Below are 27,500 nucleotides of genomic sequence, written 5' to 3' on the forward strand. Positions count from 1 at the left end.
CAAGATAAAAGTATTTGCTTGACTTTCAAAGTTTCTCCATGAAAAAGCAGTCGGCATCCTCATATTGTTACTACCAGATAGCTTTACCAAGCAGATTTGTACCAGCACACAGTCAAATTATTGCAAATCTGGCAAACATCAATGCAAGTGGGATCAAATGCTACCACCTTTCAGTAAAATTAGCCATCTGCAAAGCTAGAGCAGCTACATTACAGAAACATAAAAGAACCTGAATATTTGCAGTTTTCAGTATTGAAAATCACTAGCACATGCAGATGTGCCCTCCTGGTTTTAAGAAGTGCCTGTTCTGTTCTATTCAGGCTCCCATCCCAGCCTCAACAGCACTCTCTCATTCTCCCAGTACAAGGAAACGTGCATTCGCAACCCAGCTTTTCTGCCTAATTATGACGTGAGATGTTTCCTTAGAAAAGTTATAAAGTTCACATGAAAGTCCCATGATATAAGATTTGATTACTATAAGATGCACCTGCCATCAGATCTGTGTTAGAATTTTTATGCATTAAGGATTAAGGTTATTTATGGCACCCCCCGAGCCTTAACCAACAAATCCTATTGGTTTATATGGTACACACAACACATCTCATCATCTTAAGTTTTTACATGTTAATATCATCTGTGATCAAATGAGTCGACTGACATTCAAATGTAATGGTTAAAATTTCTGCACCACAGATATACAACTTCAACCTTTTGAATGCTGCCATTCCATATATGGACTTTATCCACATTTTAATGAGGCTTTAAAATCTCCAAGATTAAGCTAGTATTTTATATAGAACTGCCTGCACTTTATGATATCCTGACATGTTGTACAACATTTGTGACTATATTGATCCTTATAAATTCAGCATCTATATATATTCATGGAAAGTATGCCTCTCCACATTCAGTATGTAGAATAAATGGAGTGAGAGGGGTGGGTGGTTCTTAAACAATTTGCTCAGCAGTAGACAAGGAACATTACAGTAGTCCTGTTGCACAACTTAGCAACACTCAACAAACTAAACTACCACGCACAATAAAGAAATGTCAGCATTCTGTCTCAAATCTTACCCTATTTCAGTTTCCTTCAGGCAAGCCTGTTACAAGTCCTGAGGGGGTAAACTGTGCTGTTCTCACACCTGGGACAGTTATACATCTTCATGTCCTCATCGTCGCATGACTGCAGAGACAAGCTTTCCTGTGTTTCCCTGTGCTCTTTCATGCTTTTAATCTGAAACAAATGATTGCATTAAAAAAAAAAAAAAAAAAAAAAAAAAAAAGCATTATCACCTTGGCAAGGCATCAGGAGTTAAAAAAAGAAAAGAGAAAGAAAAAGAAAAAAAGAAAGAAAAGGTCTATGGGCAAATTCATCTTCCATTGCTACAATCAATCTCTCACCTAAAGAAATACACAATAACTAGGCAGGAAGGGGCCAAGATTTATGGCCTAGAAACATCTACACTGACCAGCATACACCTAGCCTTCTTGGCTCCCTCCTCGCCAGAATGGCTCTTTCTAACAGTTACAATGATATACTGTCTCTCCCTACTGTTTTACAAGTACATTAGCTTTATTTAATGAGATCTCTGAGTAATTTAACAGACTAGAAAAACTCTTGCTACTTGAATATTTTTGCCAAGGTATTCTAGGGGTAGATAATCTCTTCTACCATGTTATATTCCTTGAAATAGTGTTATTGGAATTTTGAGAAGGTTTTAAAAAATCATTTTAATCGAAATGTAATATTATAATCAAATAGAATAGAGCAATATTCAACATTTGCTTGTATGAAGACCATAAAAATCAGGATAAATGCAGCTACTTTAGGTCTTCAAAACTATATATTGAGGCCTGAGAAAAATTCAGAAGCATAAATTAACACACTTATTAAATCTATCCTGAAAAAAAAAAAAAAGAAAAAAAAAGTCTTTAATTTAAAAATGTATGTATTCAGCACTGAAGTTCACGACAACTGGACAGCTAAATAGGAAAGCATTTGAAATACTGCATCCTGAGTTTTTGTTTACTGCATGAAGCATACCTAGTTGTTACTTACGATAGTTCTGTTTTCCATTATCATACATCTGTTTCTGGAGAACAGGCAATGCTGTTGTCCAGAAAACTAGTTTTAAATAATACTGTTACTTAGTAAAATATTAAACAAAAAGGACTGTAATAATAGCTTCTACAATAACTCTAATAATTGACCAATTAATAATATTGAGAGGTGGTAATAAGGAATTACCTGTTTAATATAACATTCAAGCAATTTTTCTTGGTTAAAGAAAGAAGTTGCATAAATTTCATGCTTTTGTCTGTGTGTTTTTGCAGCAGCACAAAATCCACACAGTGTCTTAATGTTTTCTCATGCATTATATCTTTAAACTTGATTAAAAATAGAGTATTGCCCCAGATTCAGTAAATGACTTCAATGAACTACATTAAAAAAACTCAAAAAACTTCAATTCTACCCAGTGGTGAGACCAGCACTAATTGAGCTTAGTGGCGTTTTTCTGTAAATAATATATAGTCTCATTAAAGAAGGTTTATTTTAGTTTGAAAATACATTTCTTTTTAAAATTCTTTTAAGCTGAAGGGATTGGAGGAAAGGCGGAAAGCAGTATTTCCTATTCTGGCAAAGTGTTAAATCTCCTTCTGGTTTACAGGATATTGTGTTAACCTTGAATTAGACCATATAACAGTTCCAACTCATTTATACATCATTACCTATAGAAGACTAGGACACTTACAAGTATGTTGCAACAGATATGTCCCATATTCAGAGCAGAAGCACATGCATATCTGACCAAAAGAAACATACTGAACGACATTCTAAACACATCTACTATAGTGTTAATGGTTTCTTCTTTATAAAGCAGCAAACTTCAAGATCTGAGCTTCAAATATGGGTATTTCTTTAAATTACAGAAAAACACTGATCAATTTCAGGGTAAAAACTTACCAGTACTGATGGCACAACATTATACTAGAAGTCAAGAATGCACAAAATTTCTACTGAAGCAGAAAAGAGAGTGGGAGAACACAAGCTGGAATACAGAAAATTCATTGCATGAAATTTCATTTCTTGAGAGCTATAGATCAAGTTGTATTTGTTTAATGAGGTTGACACTAGAAAGATGTATAGAACATGTCAGACACCCAGTACCAGTGCGTTCTGGGAAAAAGATAACATCTGAGAATCTGACCACTCACTTCGTCTTCTAGCCAGACTTCTCTATCTACTGGTTCTTCGGGGGATTATAAATGAGAGGGCAGAAAGAACAAGGAGCAAAATAATGAAAAATACACAAAAAAAAAGAAAAATTATAACATTGTAGAGCAAAGTAAAGCCAGATTTATTGACCTCACAACTACATAATCAAGAGAAAGTTATCACTATAGAAACTTTTACTAAGCGGAATGATCTTAAATAACAAGGGAGTGCTGTGAAATTTACAGCACTTTTAAGATATGCAAATTGAATGCAAGGTATAGACATAAGGGTAATTAATTGTAAATCTAAGAATAATGTTTCTTTGTCAGGGCTGTCTCCATGTTGTGGAATACATTCTAATGTGCCTTAACTCTGAATATTTCTTAAAGGCTGTTCTAATTACATGATGTTGAGAATTTCAAAATAGTAGTTATTCTTATCGTTTAATATAGCTGCTGTAAAATTCCATAGCAAAATTCACTGATTATATGAAAATATTTTATTTTAATTTTCAAGGATAAAGCGCTTGTTTAAAAGTCTGGGCACTGAGAGTTTGTCTTGGAAAAAAATAATAATATGATAGAAACAGCTTTTGTTTAAAACTGTTTTGTGTTGTTTTGTTGGATTTTTTTTTTATGAGGAGAATAAAGGAAGGTGGCAAGGAATCAAAACCACTACCTATAAACATCTTCATTTGATGCAATTTTAAGTTACAATGTTAGTTTTCTAAGGACTCTGAGAATAAAATTTTCTAAATACACTGTTTGCTTCATTTTTTCCTGTATTAACTTGTGAGCTATTCATCTGATAATAATTAAGGTCAATCTTTCCATTAAAACAAGACAATAAAAATTCAATTCATCATTTAAAAGCTTGGTATTCAAACCCCAAACTTAAAAAGAAATTTATATAAGTTTTCAGAATGTATAAAAACTTTTACAGAAATAATTCAACTCAATTCAAAAATAAGCTATGTTGTGGGAAATAAGTGATTTTAGTTACTTGTGCATTAGCTCTAAAAAATCCTTCGTTATTTTCATCAATGTTACATTCCTTTTACTTGGGAATGATCCATAGTCCCCACAGATACAGTACTTTTTTCCCCATACTCCAAAGGGAAAACAGCAATGGGATAGTTGGTCAGAGGTGAGACAGTCACTGGGATTCTTTGTGAAAACTGTCAGTTGAAAAGAAGGAAGCTCCTGGAAGGATAACAACCAGAAATCTTTGTGCAGATATCAATAGTTCCTTACCCTCCTAAAAATTCTGGCCAGCAGAATGAATGACAATTAACTTTCTGAGATGAAACGCATTTTGGAAACTCATCAGACAGTGCCATTGGGGCACAGGGAGAAGAAGGAGTGACTGACCATCTACTGTGTAAATGCTAAAATTGGTACTGAAATTGTACACATCCTTACTTGATTGCCAAAACAAAAAAAAAATATATCGTGTTACTATTTTTTACCGAAGCATAACATATCATAACTTTACCTCCCCTCCAGCTGATGGTTTGTGCTTTGGATTTCTGATATAGTTTAAATAGAGAAATAGGAAATTTGAAATCATTGCCAGATATAGAGGCAGATTTTATAATGTGAGTTAAATGCATCATATGCTCGCATTATAGGTCTCTTCTGCATAACACTTGCAGAAATTATAAATTCTCCATATGCCAGAATTAATAGCTTCCTTAAAGGATCTTTCTAAGATTATTCTTGTATGGAAGTAAGTTTCCAAAACTTTCTACAAGAAAATAGCAAAACATGGTACTTATTAATGGTTGGTTGGAATCAGAGCAAAATAAAGTTTTCAGCCTTCCTTCCTTTTATGATGGGTTTCCCACACAAGGCTTAAACCTTAAGAAGAATATCTCAGTGGGAGTCCTCATCGACATCCTCCTCTCTTGCTAGTTGTGAAGGCAAAAGGCAGTCTGCGGTAGTAGAGGCCACAAGAGAACAACTGGACTAATGGATGTGAGGAGGTTAAGAAAAAAGTTCAAAAGTCCACTTAGGAATCCTAAAAGAAAGACTTCACAGCTCCAAGGGAAATAAAGTTAAGGCTTAATTTTTCCTGTAGAACTGCGTGGGAAATTCTACTATGGTGGTGAAGAGACCCTGATCTGAAAGCCAAAATGTCTTGTTTTCAGCAACTGTTTTTCTAAAGTGTGACTGACAAAGTTTACATTCTTTTCTGAAGCATTTTTTGCATATTAGAGTTTCAAGTGGGTTTTCTTCAATCACTTAAGGAAAGACCATACGTCTTAGACAAGTTGCAGAGGTCAACCATAGCTATGTCTGACCCACATTAATTTTTCTCATTAGTCTATGATATCTACCAGTAATTTCACTCATTGCATTTGCAGGTTCAGTGAACATTTCAAATGGTTTATAATTTTGCAGGATTCTGCTATTCAAATTCATGACTGAATGCTTGGAAAACATAAGACTGTAAAAGAGCCAAACTAGGCTTACGCAATAACCATGACAGAAAGGAACAGTTAAAGCCAGCAAGGTTTTCCTGCCAATTGTTTCCAAAATCACTAATCATACAAAAAAAAATGCACTGATTTTGTGATTCTTGTAACTCAAAACCGACTTCTCCAATAAAATTACTGCCAAGTCAAACTATTATGAAAAAAAACTGTAGCTAACACTACATAGTAGCATAACTTGGTTCAGTCTCTTCTGCTACCACTTGTTTTCTAGCTTAGCAGTTTTGAAGGGGCGAGCTTCCTCTTCACTTGAAAATAACAATGGGAGGATCTGTGGACAAGACAGCAATTAAACATTATGTGTTTGTTTTTCTATTGAAATTATTACTGTTTTCAGTGGTGAGAGGGATTGTAAGCATCTGGCAGAACAGAAAGCAGAAAATGGATGAAAGTAATTTACAAAGACTGCATCACAAAGTCCATGCCCATATGACGAGCTAACATGTGCTGAAATGATAATCCTACCTATTTCAGTGGGAATACCTGAACTAAAAACATACACAAGGTAAACAGTGAGAGAGAGAAAAAAAAAAGGCATTTGGCTCTACTCTCTCACTATTAAGAAGACTTCTGGACTTCTGTCTAATTACTGTAAGGTAGATAGCTTAAATCTTCCCGTCCTGCCCAAAGATCATTTAAAAAAAAGTGGAATTCTGCACATTGTCCTTAAACTCAGTGGAAACAGTTCAGTTCAACACTTTCACTTTGTGTGTGAAATCACTGATGCAGCTAGAATTAATACTAGCCCTACACACAGATGTCATTGCTTTTGTCACTTTCTGCCAGTGACAAAAGCAGTGACTTTCTACCAGAACTGGAGGTCTACTTGCTGAAGAAAGGATCGGGGTACAAATACAGGTGAGAATACCCAATTGTAATGAAATGACTCTTATTTCCAAAGAATATTTTCTTCAGTCTCTCTAGTTTCCAGCATGAAAAGTCACTCCCCGGACAATTAATAGAGAACCAGAAACAAAGTCTGACAAAATGATTCATTGATACTTTATATTACTAAAGGAAGCTGGATTTTTGATGATGCAAACCATATTTAGTGAAGCTGAATTTCCACAGCCTCTCTCCACCAAAAATGCAATTTTAGATGCAAATAGTAAGTGAGATATCCTCTGCTAACCGAGCAACATGGACTGCAAAACATCTCATTGAGACAGGACAATCCAGATGCACCCAAAAAAAAATCTGGCTTTCACTTACCTCTCTGATGAAACAAATGAGCAGCCACATGGGATAAGCATATTTCACACAAAGGATATATCTCATTATTCCTTAGTTCGAAAGACAAAGTTTGTGATTCCAAGTGTGATCCAGTGCAAACTGGAGTTCTGGTAGCCAAGCATGTAGATAACTTCTTTTTTTTAAATGTCTCATGTAAATTTTGAGATACTCATGGAAGAGGGGCAAATGATGCTAAGCACAAAATAGCAACATATGGGCAAAATGTAGCTTCATGTTACAAAAGTTTTCTTTTTTCTTTTAAAGAACAAGGTTAAATCAAAATTAAAAGCTGCAGTTCAAACCCTATACTGCCTCATACACTTCACTACCAGCACAAAGTCAGTGCATTTGAAGAGGATGTAAGTCAGGGCACAAATTGGCCCTTCAGCTCTCAGATTTCTCCAAGCTTTCCCAACAGCTTGCTGAGCATAATTTGAAGGTGGTTATTTAAAGCTACATAGAATAATACAGTACGAAGACTGGTGTGAACAATAACTCTTGCACAATTTATCACATAGAGAAGAGCAACTAATCTTTTTAGGAAACAAGATATTCAAAATTATTTAATGCTAATATTTATGCATCAGAAAGCATTCTAAGCAGAAAACAGCCCTCCTCCCCCTCCCCATATACACAAAACATGCATTTGTGAACATCTTTAGCTACATACAATACACCATATTTTCAGAGTCTCAAAATTATCATACTATATGTTGGCATTTATGAAATTCTGTTATTAATGCCACTCTTATAACAAAGATAAGCTGTATTTACAATACTAATACCTTCCACAAATAATTAAATACGTACAGCCATACAGATAGTGTTATATACCAGTGATGGCTCAAGACTGTAAATTTAAAGTACATTATTGTAATAAACAGCAATAATAGCAATAATGATAAAAATAAGTTTGGCATTCTTCTGCTTAGCAGAGTTCTGTACCGCACTGTCAGCTTGAAAAAAAATGAAGTAACATCTTATGAACAACTATTATTTTCTCAGCTGTTGTTTTTTTCCCCTCTATTACGTGCTATTATTTTAAACAACAACAACAAAAAAACCCTGCAACTACATCAACATTAAAGTAATTATGAAATTGGACTAAAGTAACATTTCTTCCTAATAAAGAAGATGGGTATCAATCCATCACTGTAATTATACAACTACTTCTGCATTCTTTTAAAACTTCATAAAAAGTTCATAAAAGCATTGTTGTCTTTGAATAATTTTCAAAGTATCTGATAAGAACAAGGTTTTCTTTACATGGAAATCCAACAGCCTCAAAGTGAAAAATAAGTATTTTCATAGAATCTTTTTTAAGTATAAAAAAATAACAAATAAATGCATTATTTGTTAAACATAGTTCGACTGTGGCATAGAAGAACGGGGTACCTCCCTTGCCTCAGTTAATGTAGATATAATAAATCAAGAAATCACAGAAATCAGTTAAGTTCACTTCTTCCAATTCACAAAAATCATGATTCTTTTCTAAGCATTGCTCTCATGGATTAGCAGGCAGCTTATCCGTAAAGCACTCATTGTTTGCATATCGAAATTAATATACAGACTGCAACACTGTGGGTCATTACAATGATATCAGTACACAGTATCTCCTCAAATTCCATTTAGGCATTTTTCTGCCAAAAATAGTTTCACCACTTGTGTGAAAGCAGCAATCAAAAATCCAACTTACTATAACATATTAGGCTATCTGAACTATTCAGCAGGATCCACTGTGATGTTTCAAGTTGCACTATTAAACATGCATTTGCTTCATAAATGATATGTAACAGAGCTAAACATGTTACATATGATCTCCGACTACATCATACCAGAATAAGAAAGCTATGTATGTAATCAACCAAATTAAGTGAAGTTCCCTCCACAGTGGTTTCTGACTTTCATTTAAACCAAACAAATAAAACACCATACTCTACACACAATTGACACAATGAGGGCACTTGACCGTTGTTTACATAGACCAAGGGTTTTAGGAAATTTCCCAATTAGTTCTTGGATTTAAGACAAGGGGAAAGTACTCGAACACTAAAAACATTCAAACATATAGAACTGCATTCAAGCCTGCTACAAAGTAGTAGCAATATGTATCAGTTGTAAGAGCACTTTCAACTAAGTTGACCTCTCCAGATTCTCAAAAAAAAAATAAAAAAAAAATAAATTAGAGTCATTAGATTAAACATGAAAGGTCTGTATACAGCTTTCCAGAGCACTACTGCCCACATATTTTCGTTTTTAAAAAGTTCATATTGAAGATAATTTTAGTAGAGCAAAGACTCCATTTGGTTAGAAGAAATAGCACTATTATCAAACAAGAAAAAGGCAAAAAAGCAAAAGAGCAGCTATCTGAAGTTCTCTGAAATGCCTTTTAATAGTCCCCTATAAATTGTCTCAACTGTTATTTCTTATCTTCTGTGTGTGAACCTCAGTCTGAATATCTGCTTATTGGTCATATTTTCTCCTAGGATCCTCTGATAGTTTCCTCTAATGAAGCCATATGAAGAATATCACCTGAGAAGCTATATTTTTTCACTTTCTCACATGATATAATTCTTCCTCCTTCTCCCTTCAGTCTTTAACTCAAAAGCTAATCCAAAACCAAACAAAGGTGATAACAGCAACCTGGCTTGCTCTACTATGAAAATCCATTCTATTGACTTCTCTAAATGCAATTCTTAACTTCCTGTAAATTTGTTCTATCAATTTTTGGGTGGCCATAATCTCCCCAAACATACAATTTCCAACAGATAGCAGAAGACAATCTTTCAAAAGTACAAAAGATTGTAGTAGATTTAACTATATCGTAATGACACCAATTTCTATCCTATTACAAATATCACTGAGAAATATCTAATTGTAACTTGCTCATACTCTACATATATTTCTTCCCTTTACTTTAATTTTTTTTTTTTCCTTCACAGTCCTAGGCGCTTCTTGTAAATTCTACACTTGCACACTAGTCAGAGCTATTTACCTATGCTTTTACACTTTTAAGTATCTTACCAGGATTTTTCTCAGAAGTCTAACATTTATTCTCCTTCATTTATTATGGACAACTTCAAAAATACTTTTAAATAAACTTCATACTCCAGCACTTCAAAATATTCTTTCTATCACTATCTCTTTGCTTGACATCCTCAGCCATTTGCTCAGGCTTGCCTTTAACTGCTGACATAACCAGCTCAAATGACTCACTCAGCTTTCTTATTTGTGATACAGTCCATGTGTCATGTTTCCCTTCAAACATCCTTCTGCTGCTGATCACATCTCCGGTTGTTTTTCTTTCAATTTTCTTTCTTTCTATATCTTATGGCCAAGTTGTATTGAGCTCTTTGACTAATTACCTTTTTGTTATTCACGTTCAGTCTCACACTGAACAGTTGAATCTCACCTATTCAGCTCACCTTAGGGAGAACTAACAGGAGATCCAAAACTGGAATCATGTACAACCAGCTGTCCAGCAAATCTTGAATTTGGGCCACTCCAAGGGGCCAGACAGTGAGAAAACACAAACTGGTGTAGTCTGGACTTGAGGGAAGAAAACTCATCCACTGCACCAAATATCTTAATTCTTTCTGATCTAATTATTAAAGGCATTTTAAAACTATGAATTAAATGAAATCCAGTTTCTGATTCTGATTATTCCTCGTGTTTATTCAAGAAAAACATGCAAAAGCCTTTTAAATTGACATTATCCTTTCTGCTTGTAAATAGGAGCCAGTGATCTGCACAACTAACACACTGGATTTTCCTCCAACATTCAAAGAAAATAGAGCAGGATAATGGAGAAATTATTGCAACATAATATCAGTCTTCAGAGTGACACCAGCTACGTACATGAAAATGCTTTCAATTTTTTCTGTGGAAAATGTAGTTAGTGGGATAGTTTTGTAGCAGCTCCAACATAATAAGCAGCCTTTATTCCAACATCCAAAGTATCAAGGTCAGGGCAATGGCAAAGTGTAACATCAAGCAACATATTTGATGGGATGGCTCTGGAGCAGCTGGTTAGCTTCCATGATGAATGAGAATTACAGCAGTTTTCAAGAGACCAACAGAAGGCTGGCAGGGTCCTAATCAGCAATAACACCAGTAGTAAAGATCTAAGGAGACTACAGCATTTCCAAAACTACAAACTTCTGTGGGCTTTAGTTTCAATAATTATAGCAGTGACAGCTGGACGGTGTGGGTGCATGACTGGAATTGGTTGGATTTTTTGACATATGGTGCTATTGAATCCTGTCTGTCAGAAAAAGGGCATAAAATTACCCCCAGTAACTGGGGGCTGCAGGGCACATCAATGTGTCTCAAAGTATGGAAGCAAAGATGGCATTCTTGCAGGTTTACATTCAGGAAATGACAAAACATCGTCCAAGTAACGTTACAGCAATACATCAGCAAGAAGTGCTGCAGGGTCACAAGGGTAGTATGAGTTAAATAGAGAAAGCACATTGGTGTGCTTGGATTTCTTGCCATATGCGAACATATTCTAAATGCATTTCTAGCTTCTGTTATCTTCCTATAGTAGCCATTTGGTGCCAGCACTGCAAAAGAAGGAGCCTCGCATGAGCTGAAACGGACTCCAGGTGTGCTGAACAATAAGTTCAGATAGCTACTTTCTTCTAAGTATGACTCTGATAAGACCTTTTTCCATCTCACATATTCTAGGCCACATAAAAGTTGTGCATGCCCAGAGGCAGGATAAGACCTAACCTACCCCAAAGTGGATACAGTTCCGTCAAAAGGCAGCACATAGTACCCAGTCCTTTTTTTTTTTTTTCTTTCCTTACAATCTTTTGATTAAAAATAGATGCAAAATTTCAGAAGAAAAAGTTGTTCAATACTATGAAGTACCACAAAACTATTTGTCAGATAGACAATGACTCCCAGGCTTAAGAGTTGAAATCAGTTGGTCCTTGAGACATAATTTATCATTATATCTTAATTTTCCTTATTCCTGTCATTCTTTCTTCTGCAGTCAGATTTGCCAGGAAGTGCCATTTTGTTTCCTACCATATACACAAGAAATATATTCAACTACAAGGTCAGCATGAACAAGGGACTCCAGCAGAGCTCCAGTAAGGAAACAGGCAGAAGGTGGGAATGGGGGCAGGCTACAAAGCAGAGACATTGCCCAAGTGTGTAGGGATTGATTAAGAATGTCAAAGCTGATCTAGAATTGCAACTAGTGAGGGATTTAAAAAACAGGAAAGGTTTCCTTGAGTGCAATAGCAACAGAAAACAAAAAAGCTGAGTAAAATATGGGCTCACTGATCAGAGGTGGGGGACACAGTGACAAAAGACAAGGAAAAATGTCAAGGTGCAAAGCATTTCTGACTGTGTTTTTACTTGACTAGGCTCCCAGATCCCTGGACATTCTAGTTGAGCCTGGGAGAAAAGCATCACCCACAGTAGAAGATGATCCATCCAGGGAGCACTTCAGCATTCTTGTATCCATGGATCAGAATGAGATGCATCTAAGAGCACTGAGGAAACTGAACTCTGTCACTGTGAAGCCGCTTTCTTTAGGTCTCTGAACAGTCACGGTGACCTAGATAGGTCTCTGGTAGCTGGAAAAATGTAAAGATCATGCCTTACTTCTAGTAACAAAACAAGAAAGAGCACTGAACGAACTACTGGCCAGAGAGGCTAATCTCTGGAATGCCAGGAATGAGTCTATATCCCTGAAAGTCATTTCTGACTCAGAGAAAGAAGAGGCTGTGATTTCAAACAACAAACAGAAGTGAAAATAACTCCTGAGATATGTTTTCATAAAATGATTTTCAAGCGGTACTTCCATACACATGTTGTATCTTTATCTTGTATTCTGAACTATCGTGGACTTCCTTCATAACCACCCCCCAATATACTGGGATGCTCCCCTCTTGGTTTTTGTTTATGCCTCAGGGACCTTTTCTGATGTTCATTATGTTTCGGAGGAAGAGTGAGGGTAAACCTTGTAATATGGTAACATGAAGGCCATTCCACAAAAAGCAGAGAAAGGGGAGGCAGAAAGAGACACAATGCTATAAAACTAATAGGCAGTATAAAACAGAAATACAAGAGTATACTCTTTATACAGTCTCTTGAGTGTTGAACAATGAACTTTGGTTTCTAGTACATTTAGAACTCTGTCTAAACCAGGGTTCTTAAATGTGTTAAAAAATACCATATGGGGCTTAGTGTTTTTGATTAGAAATGCATTAATGTGGGACAACTGCCTTTTCCAGAAGAAAGGCATTTCTAACAGGAGAAGGCTGCTATTATTTATATGAGCTGAGATCATCCCATTTTACTGATTCATTTAGACTGATGCCAACTACAGCCAAAAAACGGCATTTCTTCATAAAGGAATTATGAAATTACAGGGGACTTTGATCTAACATCACCCAAGTTTTCATCTACAGGGACTCACATCACAAACATTAGTCACTGGAAACACGCACTACATAATATATCGTATAATATAGAAAAGAAGAGAGAAGCCTATTTGATCAAAAGTATTTGGAACCATGACATACAGCCAGGTTTGACTCAACTAACTTCTGTTTGCTCTATTTTAGGGAGTTATATTAGTAATTTTCTAACAAAAGCAGATTGCTTAGAAAGTGTTAACACTCTAAACACTCATATCCTTTGGCTTCTTTACTTCCACTGTTAAAAAAAAGTCTGTCCAAAGAGATGTGCTTCAAAAACACGTGGACTACATTCACAAATCTATTCTACATTTATCTGTATTTTCAAATATTTTAATGTGCTCCCTTGCACCTGTAAGACAACCCTGGCTGAAGAAATACTCGAAGAACTGTTTTCAAGTTACATCATGAGATGATTAAATATGCAATGCATATAACACTATATAATACTCATTTTTAAAAAGCACACAAAGCAGATTAAAATATACTCAGCTCTATCCTGTTCAACTGAAAGATGATTAATCAGGGTACAGGCTGAAAGTTGCTGTTACGAGTCACCAAAGGGTTATAATAATGGCCAAGACAAAAAGGCTATATTCTCAGACCAGCTTGCTTTAACAGAGAGTGTGTTACAATAGTTTGATGAAGAAATGTGAAATATAAAGTGTCAAATGGAAGAAAATGCAATCAGTTCACTGATCCTACACTGAAGAATTAAAGAAGGCAATAGCCTTGAGGAACAAAAGCACCTCTGATCTTTCGCACAGCATGGGCTGCCTGCGTTCTCCTTGTCAAACTGTAAATAATCAAAATCAATGGAAGGCATAAGAAGTCCAAAAACCTCAAAGGAAAAATCATTTCCCAGATATACCAACAATAAAAGTCATTCCCTTGTTATATAATCTTGATTATTAGCAAAATAGAAAAGGCAGAGACTTCGGCAAACTTTTCTATTCTGTATTTCACTGATATCTCCGAGGTTTTGTGATACTCCAAGTTTCTGTTTTTGGTTCAGTATGTACTTCTAACTGATCTTTTGAGTACGTCTCATCAGAGCAACACACTCAGTAACCTCCAGGAGATTTGTGACTAGACAATGGTACTCAGAGCATCAGAATTAATACTCCTACTGTGTGACCAGACACAAGTAGGTCAACTTGATTCCTAAATCTCTGTCACAAGTCAAAATAATGAGTACATTTCTGGTATATAAAAATAAATGCAATGGGATTATTTTTGTTCTTCCTACTCTAGTACAAATACATAAGGCCTTTTCATCCCTTCCATTGCCTTCTCTCATCACATCTTCCACTGTCCAAATTCACAAGAAAAGTCTGGAAGGAGAGGGGCAGGAGTAACGACTATCAAGGTGATAACAGAGAGATCATTAATAACTAAAGTCACAGACTTCTGAAGACACAGACATAAAATGCAACTGCAGCATCGAACAGTTAGATCATGATCTCAGTCAAAGTAAAGGGGACCTATTTCTCCACATCGCTTTCTTCCAACTGGATTTGAGGTAGGAAAAAATTAAGCAAATTAACTGTTTCAAAGCAGTATGATATTTATGTTCACCATCTGAATAGCCCTTAATTTTCATTCTTATTCTGCAATGTTGCAGTGCCTCTGCACACCCAGTTTGGTAGGCTGGCTTACAGCACCATACACTGACATGAAATTCAGAAGTACCTCTGGGATTTCAGCTCCCTAAGTCAGCAAGAGCTTATAGTATCACAGAGATAACGGCTGTCAGTCTCTCAAGGGAAAGGCTCTGCTCATGTTGCTCTTGAAATGAATGATGGAACAGCATTAGAAACATCCTCACTGATAGAGGCTGACAGTTCCTTTATTGTCTAGAGTTAGAACTGCATCAGATACAGTATGCTGCACTGTAAAATAGCACAGTTTGATTCTGAATAGTGAACCACTTGTTATGTCAGGAAGTCTTACACAGAGAATAAGATTGGTGGAATGAAGGGAGGAATGGGCAAGACGAGGAATGGAAAAACAGTACCTTTAAAAACAGTTGTGTGGATCCTCTACAGCCAGTTGACCCTCATACTATAAAATCTTACTGGAAGATCAGCTACTTGCCAGGGCACCTGTTTGTTTGCAGTGCATCACATACAAATTATGCTAGGATTACTGCAGTTGTCTCTAACTGAATTTGGGCACTGTGTTCGAGAGAATAAATTAGGAGGCAGTGTTCCCTAGTAAGTCTGTAAGAAAGTTTGGCCTAATTCAGAAGACTTAAATTAAGAAGTCAGCTTTCTACTTGTCTATCCTGAGAACACTTGGGTCCCGAAACAAGCTTCAAGGAGGGAGTCTGAATATTCCCCAAAATCCTCAATATGAAAGACCCTTGAATACTAAATATGGCATTAGTGCTAGGATCAGGCTGCCAGCTGGTAAAATATAGCTATGTCTTCATGTTTAAGATCATTTACATCTTTGACATATCAGCTGAGCCTCTGGGTGATTTCAAAGAGGCTAATTATAATTACCTCTTCCTCTTACTAATAGTGCTCCAGAAAGAGTAATGATGACACTTGTTCAGTATAACTGGCCTATGGTCTATCTGAGAAACGGGACACGCACTGACACAGGCAGCATGCTTCCTTCATTCCTGTGCGCTCTTTGAACTCTTAATGTGCAAACATCAAGGTCTCTTACCTGGAGGAATATGAAGTGGCTCATGAGGCAAAAGATCTACCACAGATTCCAAGGACAGGCAAGCACAATAATTTGGCTTCCCGGTGTATGGAATCACAGTCCAGATTAGACCCAGACAACTGTTTATTTCACAGCATTTCTTTAAAATAGTCTAGACAGTTTCAGAAGTGCAGGAACTTTGATTGAAAATTTATACTAGAACAATTACAAAGCCCATAAGGTTAATATTTTCAAAAGTCTGATACTAATATATGGTTTATAACTGTATTGTCACATACTGTATACTGACTTTCATTATTATTTTCCTACAGTGTTTCAGAGGTCATTACAAATACTAACACAGAAGGGAAGATGGTGTTTCACCTCTAACTAATGGCAGCGTTTACCAGCCTGAAGATCTCTTCTTATATCCATCTAATAAACTGGCTTGTCAGTAGATAATGCAAAGATCCATCTGGCACACTAAGTGCCAGACTCCAAGTATATGTTCATTTCAGTACACCAGACTTTATAGCTGGAGTTCCTATTAGCATCCATAACAGCATCCATGCCGCTACCTTCAAATGGCAACAAGGCAGCAAGACTCCAAGAGAAAACAGCTAAGATTTGCACAAGTCCCTGTGCAAAATAACTTTCAAAACCATTTTTAGGAATTTTCTGCCTGAATTTTTTTTTTTTTTTTTTTTTTTTTTTTTGCAAACACAAAGGACCCAGGAGCTACCAAAGGTCTGCTGAGCATAGTGGGGATGGAATTCGATTTTATTCATCTTTTCAAGAATGCCTCTCGAGGTTTGTAAATATTTACTGTGGTGCTAAGGTTTTGAGAAAGTAGTTATACAGCAGATTTGAATGATTAATGATCCAAGACATTTTAACATGTTATTTCTCTATTTTCAACATAAATAGTGTGTAAAGGGTGTTTAAAACTTTAATGAATTGAACTATATGAGTAAAGAATGTTAATCATTTTAATTGCCCAGTAGCCTGAAATTAGATTTAACAGTCTGATAATGTATCTTTAAAGGAATACAACCCTGCTCTATAAAAAATCCCTTCCAAGCCAATTCTAATAATTTCTATTTATCTTTTATGACATTAACTGTTATACCAGTCTGCCGACAGACAGCCTTACGCTCACATTTAGTTTAAATGTGGTGCAGTATAGTTTTTCATTATCATTAACGTGCTCCTGGTGGGCAGAGTGCAATGCAGTGGCACTGGTCACACTTCATTGCTTTATCTCATATGACAAAGAGAGATGATGTGCTTCAGTCCAGGCCAGAAGATGAAAGCAAAAGGTGGCCATGGAAAACTCCCCCTGCTGCCTAGGAACAGCATAAGGGCTGCATCGTGTGACTTGCTAACAGCACGAAGGGGCAGACAAATAGATTTTCCTCTATATTTATAACCAGCATCATTCTTCCTTTCAGGCCTTTCAGTGCAGGTAGCTGTTTTATATGAAATGAACAATCTTTATAGACGTACCAGAGCCATAACAAGGCTGATTTTCAGCGAGGCTGAGGTATATAACTCTTACAGAATTGTCAGGCTTCTTGCTCAACAAATCAAGCCTAACTTATGATGTTTGCAGTGTAATTTTTATTCCTGTTTGACTAGCCAACTACCCAGTGGTAATAGGATGTTAGAAAAGGGCAGTAGCAATGTTTGTACATGCCATGATTGATAGGCAAACTCTGCATTTTTCATTTATATCTCCTGATTCCAAATCAGTTAAGTTTAGGAAAAATGAAACAAAATGGCAAGAAAAATGCTTGCAGATTGCAGCCCAGCACTCTCGTAGATCTGAGTTCAGCCCACATCTGCTAGGATTGTCTGGAAACATTAAGATATCTAAATGAAAATCAATACTATATGTGCCAGCATTTACTACCAAGAACAAGTATCAAGAGACCTCAGCTAATCAGGCTTTCAAGCTTGTACTTGAGCCATAGTCTGAACCCCAGGAGCGTCCTAATTGGCCCAGACTAATCATAGAAGAGTTAAATTTATAACCAAGAAAGACATCTTGTTTTTCTTACCAGTCATCATTTTGAAACTGAACGCCTCTCACCTGTGTGGTAGCGGATGCATGGTGATAGTCACTGGTCATGCAAGAACAACTACTTACCTGTCAAAGGTAAAGCAAGGACTAATTTACTGTCTTCCATAAAACCAGTCAGGCACATTTAAGCTTTTGGTGGGTATAAAGTGCCATCAAACCTTTCACATGGCTGCATATTTTCCTCAACTTAAAAGCACTGCATTTAACCCTCCTGTGCTAGAAAATAGAAGGTTTATATTTTAGAGGTTCTACACACACTGAACCCCCAAACTAAATTCTTGTTCCTACTACATAACTCTATTTTCAATTCACAAACTGTTGTTGGGTTTTGTTTTCTTTTTCTACTGTAGACTATGCAGATGCACACAGAAAATAATACACTGTAGTTTAGTTATCTTCATAAGGTACAAAAATATACACAATATTTTTTTCTATATGCAAATAAAATTCCTTATCCTAAAATGAATTTGTGCCCAGTATCTCTTGGAAGACTCTTAAATCCCACTGTTAAAAAAATCATTCTGCATTGGGGAATTAAATTCCTAATATTTGTATTTGGAATGCCAAATGTGAGCAGATTTTATACTATTTTCAACAAATTAAAGACAAATATGTAAAATGTTTATGAAGCTCAGGCTTCTATTTGGGGGCTTTTTTTATACTTTTTTTTTTATTATTTTTTGGTAACTTAATAATTCTGCATCAATTTCTTTTTAAAAACAAAATAAAGTGATGAATTAAGCCTGGAAATGCAAAACCTAATGTTTTTCAGTTTTCTTCAAAAGCATATATAAAATTCCCTGGAGATTCACATCTACCAGATGCTTAATAAAATTATTTAGATTCTTTATGTCCCATACGTTAGATGTATTTTTAATGTGTACCTCTTAAAACAAAGCAAAAAGTTGTCAGATATTGTATTCTCTTCTTACCACTGTTAATGGTTTCCTAGACAGTGCTATCATAGAAACAACATGGCATGTTGTGATCAATGAAAGCTTGTTTCTCACATGGCATGATGCTTCCCTTGGATTCTCATCTCCCACTAGTGCCTGCTGTGAAATTTTGTCAGTTCTTTTACCTTCAAGGATTTCTTGTCCTCCATGTTGTAAACTGCTGTGTTATCTTCCCGAATCAGCCTTCCTGTCTTCTTTGCCGCTTCACCTCCCACTTCTTATGGAACAAGAAGGCTATCTTCATCTTCCCCTTCTGTCCCTATGTCTGATAACTTGCTGCTCTCTCACTGTGTAGCACAGAACAAGGTAATGAACAAAATAAAGCAGATAGTGAATTCCAGTGAGATTCACACAAATCTGCAGCTGAAGAAAGACAAGAAGTGTCTTCAAAACAGTTCAGTTATCTGACTTTGTATTTCTAGACCAGAGAGTTTGTATGTCTGAGAAAAAAAAAGTAAGACCGAATGTATGTGGCAACTTCTAGCATTACAATAAGGCAAAGAGGTCAATTAATAACCATGTTGTTTAAGGATCTATTTCCCCAGTTTTGCAGCTTTCTTGAGCTAACTAGTAATACCATCAGGTACAGTCTGAGCCCTAAGGAGCAGATCACAATTGAACAAAGCAATGAAGACCACTCCCTCTTCTTCAGCTCTGCTAATTCACAGAGGCTAATAAGCCCAGGAGATGGAGGTCAGAGTTATAAAGGAGGAGCCCTGCACCAGTCCTGATAGAAGAAATTCCTCTATGTGTAGTATAGAAAGGTATACAAGTCCTCATAAAGCTAAGAACAAAGCCCAAGTCACCTCAAACTCTCATTGAAAAGATGATTGATTCTGTTCTATTTTGCTTCTTCCAGCAGAACATTGCAGAATATTATCTCTGCTGCTTGCCACCAAGTTTACTGCACTTGTCTGCCAAGTTCCGCAGTTGTCAGATGAACATGAACTCCCCCCAACGGCGTACACCTATTTGCCTTCTGATGCAAATTCTCCTTTTCACTAGCAGTACAAATCAGACAAATGCATATAATTCTTATTTTCATCTGATACTGAATAAAGCTACTTAAAGCTTATGCCAAATTAATAATCTTTTCTTGGCAATTTCACACCAGGATTCCATGCCAACTTCTGTTTAACAAGCAATGCTATTAACAGAGAAAATACAATATTATTTTTTTTTGTTGTTTCTCCTTTGAATTTATTTGAATTTTCTGATGTAGTGAATTCTCCCATGTATATATGTACCTAAAAACTGAACAAAGGCACAGCAGTTGTATCATTTCCATGAGAAGTGCTAACGTACTCGAGTTTTAGACAGCTTTGGAGGTTTGTGGGTTTCTTTTACATATTAATATCACTACCAAAAATAGAGATTCAACTTACAAGCTTCAGACTCACCTCTAAGACTGCCCTTTCAGGCACTCAAAGAGCTGGAGTTTCTAAGAAGACCTCACACCTCTCAGTGCTACCCAAGAAGTAGAAATGAGTTAGAAAGGAGGCTAAGCTAGTCAACAGATTATTCTCCTGGCACAGGGAACACACTGCTGCTAGCGTGCCAGCTCTCCTACTGCCACCCACCATCTCAGCATATGGGGTGCGTCAGGAGTAAAAAGGCAGCAGAACAGCGCATCACTGTATTTCTTTTTCCCCTCATACAGCTCAGTTAAATCACTGACACTTCTGGTAGCTCTAAGAATTGCCGATCAGCAGAGCAGAGACTGCAAGGTGAGGGGTGAGAGGAATATAGGAATGGTCTCTTTCTTTCCTTCAGGGCTGAGGATCAGCCCTTGATCCTTACTATCATCATTAGCTCAAGAGAATATTTTGCAAGTCTGCAAGCAAAAACAAAGTTGAAAAAACAATCATGCTACTCGCGGTGGAGTGTACAACAAAATCAGAAACAACCTGGCATCTTCTCCTTATCCAGTTCCTCTTTATCTTCCAGTGCTGCTACAACTCAATACAAACCCTTCTCACATCCATCCCAGCTATTATGATATTTGCTGAATCAGAATCCTTAAACAATCTGTATCTTTTTTCTCTCTTTCTTTTGAGTTGTACAGATGGTTTGCTTCTTTGGAATTGTATGAGAATGATTTGAGCATTATCACTTGCCATCATCCTGTGACATTCTCTTATAATTAGTCCAGTTGTGTCAAGTTCTTTGTTGAAGATTAATCTCACTTCTCCAGCTTTGTCTCTCTCCCCTTGTTAGACTGTGCCCCAATTTTTCTCTCTGTGAACAGCTATAAAATGTCTCCCAAAACTGCTCTCTACGATCTACCAAGTTCAAACAAATGTACGATTGTTGAGGAACCACAGCTGAACTCAATGACTGAAAGTCACTTCTCATCACTGACTGAACGCTTCCAATTGCACACATTTCAACTTGTAATTAAAGCAATAGAGTTCACACCACCTCTCAGAAGTATCAGCTTTTGTACTGTTTGCTTGTTTACATTCAATGCATTTGGGATTCTTACGAGCTTCCCTGAATGAGGACATCCAGAGAACTTCCAAGAAGTAGTCTTGCCCCACTGTGCTTCTGTAGGCAAGGAAGGGATTGCCTTTCACAGTTCCTGAAAAGGTGCAGTGTGTCATCAACAAACTGACACTGAAGTACCTGAGTGTTTCTGCAAAAAGGATCCAAAATGACATAAAAATAATAATCTCAGCTTAGGGCCATCACTAGGTTTCAAAGTTAACAATGCATCAAAGAGTAATCTGAATTTGAAAGATTTCCATACCAAAAGCAAAAGCAAAACATAACCCAAGAACTTACAAGACTTAATAGTACTACAGGTTAAAAAAAAAAAAAAAAAACACAAAAAAAACCACACAAAAAAACCACAAAAAACACAAAAAAAACAATACAGTTCCCTAACTGCAGCTGACTTCTGGAGAAAGAAAGTACTTGTGCTTGATCTTTGCTCTGAGGCTTTCTGCAAGGAATGCAAATAGTGCTCTCTGTAATATTCTAGAAATTAACGGTGGCTATCAGAATAATTTTATACTGCAAAGTAAACAGAAAAGAACTGGATGTAAAGTAGTGATTGCAAAGTGACAAATCTTGTATGATAATATCCATAGTACAATATCCACTTAACACTAAAAATACTAATAACAAATGTTAATAAAATTAATTTTATTCTGATGATTACCTGCCTTCTTGTGTTATTTCATACAATTTGCCTGACTTTATTTTGTTTTTCCTTTTACTATGTGTTCTCATAAATTCTTTTTTCCGTGTTCTTTACCTTAAAAATTATATCTTAGTCACTGGCTAAACAACAGCTCCACACCAGAGATTAATTTCTTTTTTCAAAGCAATCCTTAAGCAGCTGAAATTTGCAAATATCCAGCATTTCTGAAAATCAAATTCTTTCTTCTCCAGGCAATGCCTATATGAAGTTACATTAATTTGCACAGTCTAATCATACTGATTTAGCTACCTATATATCAAACTGAAGTGCAGCCACACCACTTTGCAGTGCCAGCAGAAGGTACTTCTGCTGTTAATCATTGTACAGCTCAGTACTTGGTTTGAAATACCCACTCATTACATAGCCTATGGTACAGTATTCCATTCCTCAGCCCTGTCCTCCCATCCCTGCTATCTGCTCAAGCGCTTTACTCCCAGATTGCCTGTTCTGTTGAGGATAGCTAATGTCCTCCACAACGTTCAGTTTCAGTAGCATCACTTGCAGAAGTGATAGAGAGAACAAGGGACACCAACATCTATTTTTAGCAATTTCCACTGCGTATTCTTCATTTATTCTGCTTACATATTCCGAGAGCATCTCCTCTTCTCCCTCCCTCATTGAAGGGTTGACCACACAGAACTGCAAGTAAGAAAGATCTTTGTACAGTTCACGCAAATTGAAAAATCCTGCTCAAACTAACTTTTATGTAATAACAATAATCATCACCCTTATTCCTGAGCATTACAGGAAGATGTATGGGAGAAAGGCAGAGGTGAGGAAAAAAAGTGCTAAACAGCAATTTAGAGTGGGAAAAAGTAAGGAATGAGTCTGCGATAATGGAGTTAATTCGTTTCCAGGAAAGATTACTCCTAGTCACCCAAGATACCCTTTAAATGAAACTTTAGCATAGAATATTCTAGGTGCAAATGTTTGCACAGACAGCTGAATTCCAGAGTTGCAGGAAGAAAAGTGGAACAGCTCTGATCCCTTCAAAATTGTTTCTCATCTTTATATTACAATTGGCCACAAACACAAAAAGACCAAAGCTCATCATTACTTCTTTTACTAGAAATGTCCTAGGCTGCACTGAGTTTAGAATATCAGAATGCTGAAACAAAACCAATGATCCTCAGGAATAGGAGTCTGAATGGCAGAGTGCTAGCACTTTTGCCAGAGAGGAAATGAACACAACACTGAACTGGACATAGTTTTTAAAGAAGGTCTGACTAAGGAATCATCATTCATTAAACAAGTTTTATAGGAGAAATGTCTCGATTTCAAATACAATCATAAATTTAACAGGACATTTGTAATATCAATCATTGCAATTCACTTTGACTTTTGGATTTGTTTTGATGTTTGGGGTTTTTGTTATGCTCTGTTTAAAAATTATAACATTTTTAATAGCTGGATATATTTATATCAGATTCACTAAGTACACAATCTTCACATTTTACATTTACAGTTAATCACAGTAGCATAATAACAGAATGTGAGAACAGCTGATGTTCCTAAATTGCACGCTTTCAAAATCCACAATAGTCCTGATGCATTTATAAGATGCATCTATACAATAATAATGCTGTATGGCATACGGGTATTTCACTGAAGCAATCCTCTTAGAAATACTTTATGAGGGTTTTACAGTAACCCTCTACATTTTGTTTTGATAAGGGGGAGGGAATAAGAGTGGGGAGGGGAGAAAATTTCCACATTGCGGATTCAGTCAGGCGGAGGACATGACTTGTGCAGTCCTAATAAATCAGAGCATTCCCGTGTGGCAGAAGCAACAGGGGAATAGTGTAAGAGCAGTGCTGCATGTTGACCTAAGCAAGAGCTTATCGAGAAATGATGTCCTCTTAAACAGACTCCTGTAGAGATGTTCTGCATTTCCTCTGACAAATTGTAAGTGCCCTGACTGTAACATTCCTAACAAAATAGGGCTGATTTAGCAATGCACAAACTGCCCATTATCCTACTGCATAAAAAGGCCATTTAAAGCAAAGCCTTAGGACACTGGCCCACTGGAAACAGTACATCTGAAAAATTACCCCCATCTTGTGCCACCAAAGCTGCTAACTACCCTGGGGAATATACCTCATTTACAATACAGACAAATGTTAACTTTAATGAGTTTTAAAACTACCATTTTTCTTTCATGACTTTGATAATGCTTGAAAACTTAAACAAATACTTCGTCTATTTTTTCACCTGGGATATCATCTAACTGATATTGCCACGGCATTTGTTTTCAGCTGCCCTTGTCTTTCTCTTCATCAAGTCATAAAGTGTTGTACAAGTACAATTAAAAGGTACAGCCACTCCAAAACAATACTAGAAAGATTAAACAATTTATTTTAATAAACTATTCTGGTCTGAAAACTTTGTGTGCCAAGATTACTTGTCATCATCTTCCCAAGAGATGGAGTACCTTTTAAAAAGTATCTCTAATGAGATCTACAAATCTGCGCACAGGACAGCTTACTTTATTGTGTTTATAAAGATAAAAAAATATTTTAAACAGATTATGATTCTTGGGACTGATAAAAACACAATGGGTGTAAGGTCATTGGGAAGTGTTAATAAAAGTTTTCATAAAATATGATGACTCTCAATAAGTAATGTTTGGGTGTAAAAAATAAGTATGAAAGTATATTTTGTTCTGTGGTAAACACTCAGTTTTTCTACACGTAGTTAACTCTCCAAATCCTTTGTTTATTCTGCTGGTGAACATTTCTAGCTGTTTGATAACCATCAGGGATGGCATTACTGTTGGCTAGTGCAGCATCTTTGCCTCTACTTCATTCATTGTGTCATTGAAAGAGAACATTCATCTGCATTAGTTATTAACACCACATTTTACATCCTTAATATACCTGCCAGTGACTGACATCCAAAAAATCTTCACCTAAGTCATACAGGAGAAAAACTGTTAAAATCCTCTTAGAACAATACCCTTCTGTTGCATGATACAGTTTTCATGACAAGAAAAAATGGAAAACGTAGAAAATACAGGTGATATATCTAAAGCTGATTATTTGCCAGTAAAGTACCAGATTATACATCTCATATCACCTTGCATTCTTTTAGCCTGGTGTTTTGTTGCTTCAATATCTATCATTAGCCACAAGCTGAAGGGATACATCTTTTCAAAGAAGAATTTTTGGACAAGTTAGATTATGTTAATGAAATAAACATCAGATCTTCAGTTTTCACATGTAGACAAAGTACTGGGAGAAACCCAGTGCCCTTCTCGCTATCCTATTTTTTCCACCTGTGACCAGATTTGAAAATAACTAAAGAACCATTTCTATATAGAGAGAAATAAGTCCTGAAACATGCATCTATAAATTGCAGAGTATTGACACCTAGATATTTATTCAGTACAGACACATACATTTTTTATTCTGGTTAAAATTCTGACCTCAGAATTGGTACTCAAAAAAAATAAAATAAAATAAAATAAAATTTAGCAGTAATTTGATAACTCAGATAACACATTTAATCACATTAAAAGCAAGAAGTAGAGAAAAAAGTTTAGAACACTAGCAACTGATTATCTTATTGGTCTTGTATCCAAAGTATGAAAGTCTCAAAGTAGATTCTGAAAGCACTCAACATACAGAAGCATCAGTTTACAATAAAGTGGTGAACACTGAATTAGTTTGAGTCTGACAAAACAGATATTTCAAAACAAAACAATATCATGGAAATAATTGCAATACTTCAGTTATGTAATTCCTAGGGTGTGTGAGGAGTGCACTTAGAGAAATTTTTATCAAGACCTCTTTAAAAAATAAAAATAAAAAAAAATAAAATCACAAGAGGTCTGACTTCCTAGAACTGCATTTGCAAATCTTCCTAATGTAAAAGAACATTTTTTAGGCTGATCCCATAAACACACATTTTCAGGGCCCACATTTCAACAAGAGTGCAAATATTTTAGCGGTGTTTCCAAATAGGACAGATCAATTCAGTTGGAGACCTCTGGGACCTTTTACAGTTTAAATATCTTTGTGTTGGCAAGAAGACTGTATACAAACTATTCCATGAGATATAACACAGGACTAATTTGAAGAGAATAAATAAAGATTGGCTAGTGTCATGGAAAAACATTGCATAATACAAGCCTCGATAAGAAAACTACATCCATCCATCCCAGCCAAAACTATGACAACTAGGAAAATGCCATTTATTCATTTTCCTCTAAAAAATCAGTACAATCTCACTAAGAAAATTAATTTGGATTTATATTAAGGAGTTCAACCACCATCTTTGAAATCAAGAAATGAACGGTTTATGGTGTAAGTGCAACTTTCATTTTCTGTCATACAGGCATCAGATCATGATTACCTGCCTTGTTCCACTTACAAAGCCATCTACAAGGTACCCACGTCTGCAAATTCAAGTTTGATGCCCACATTTCTATGCTAAAACAAAACAAAGAAACTGTGATGTCTCCTGTAAGGGCACCTATAAGTCAGCATAGGCAAAAATGGGCAGAATGAAGGTATCAGAGTTGAATCAAATCCATACCAGGCTCTGTCCTCCAGACGGACCATTTTAAAAGAAAGGCGTGAACAAGCCCTGTGAACAACTGAAAGGGACGTGATGGGTATCAGGGCCTCTGCTTAGCTCCACCAGCCAACACAGAGAAGGAGAGAGGGCATGAACCTGAATTTTGCAACCCCCACCTCTCTTGCAGACCATTCATACTAAAACTGACCTGTATTTAAATAAACTTTGTCCTCAAGGATTACAAAAATGAAAAATAAAGCCAAACAGAGCAAATACAGGGAAGACTATTCAAAACCATGCCTACAAGTACAGAGGCAACTGTAGTAAAGACTATGGTTTAAACAAATTCACAGAAGCAGAAACATCACACAACTTCATACTCCTTTAAGAAAGCACATAGAGTCAGTACAATAAATTCACAACCTTCACTCCACCCACATGTTTTGGAAGTGCATCTGCACTAGACTGTGTGGCCAAGTACAGTTTAAAGCAACAATAGTTCAGAATGATAATAGCTGCCAACAATTTCCAGACATTGATGCAGGTTGATCCAAGATCTGCATCATCTCTTTTAGGTATAGAAGATGAGGAGTGATGCAGCAGAAACACTTGGAGGCTGAATCCACTTGCTTTCCAAGAGCTCAGGGCAAAGCTCCTGCACCAGACTGAGTGGAGCACTATATCACAAAGTGCATCACAGAG

The 27,500-nt window shown here is 36.3% G+C and overlaps 1 long non-coding RNA gene across 1 annotated transcript in view; it reads right to left on the reverse strand.

Annotated features, from left to right (window-relative positions):
• LOC107319316 overlaps nucleotides 1–27,500 on the reverse strand; it is a 151,922-nt gene that overhangs the window by 24,037 nt on the left and 100,385 nt on the right. The window contains exons 3-4 of the long non-coding RNA XR_001557733.2: nucleotides 19,201–19,362; nucleotides 1,075–1,234 (exon numbers count right to left, since the gene is read on the reverse strand). This is a non-coding gene — a long non-coding RNA (uncharacterized LOC107319316). The remainder of the gene's footprint in view (nucleotides 1–1,074; nucleotides 1,235–19,200; nucleotides 19,363–27,500) is intronic.

Source organism: Coturnix japonica, chromosome 11 (assembly GCF_001577835.2).
Source record: "Coturnix japonica isolate 7356 chromosome 11, Coturnix japonica 2.1, whole genome shotgun sequence".
NCBI lineage: Eukaryota > Metazoa > Chordata > Aves > Galliformes > Phasianidae > Coturnix > Coturnix japonica.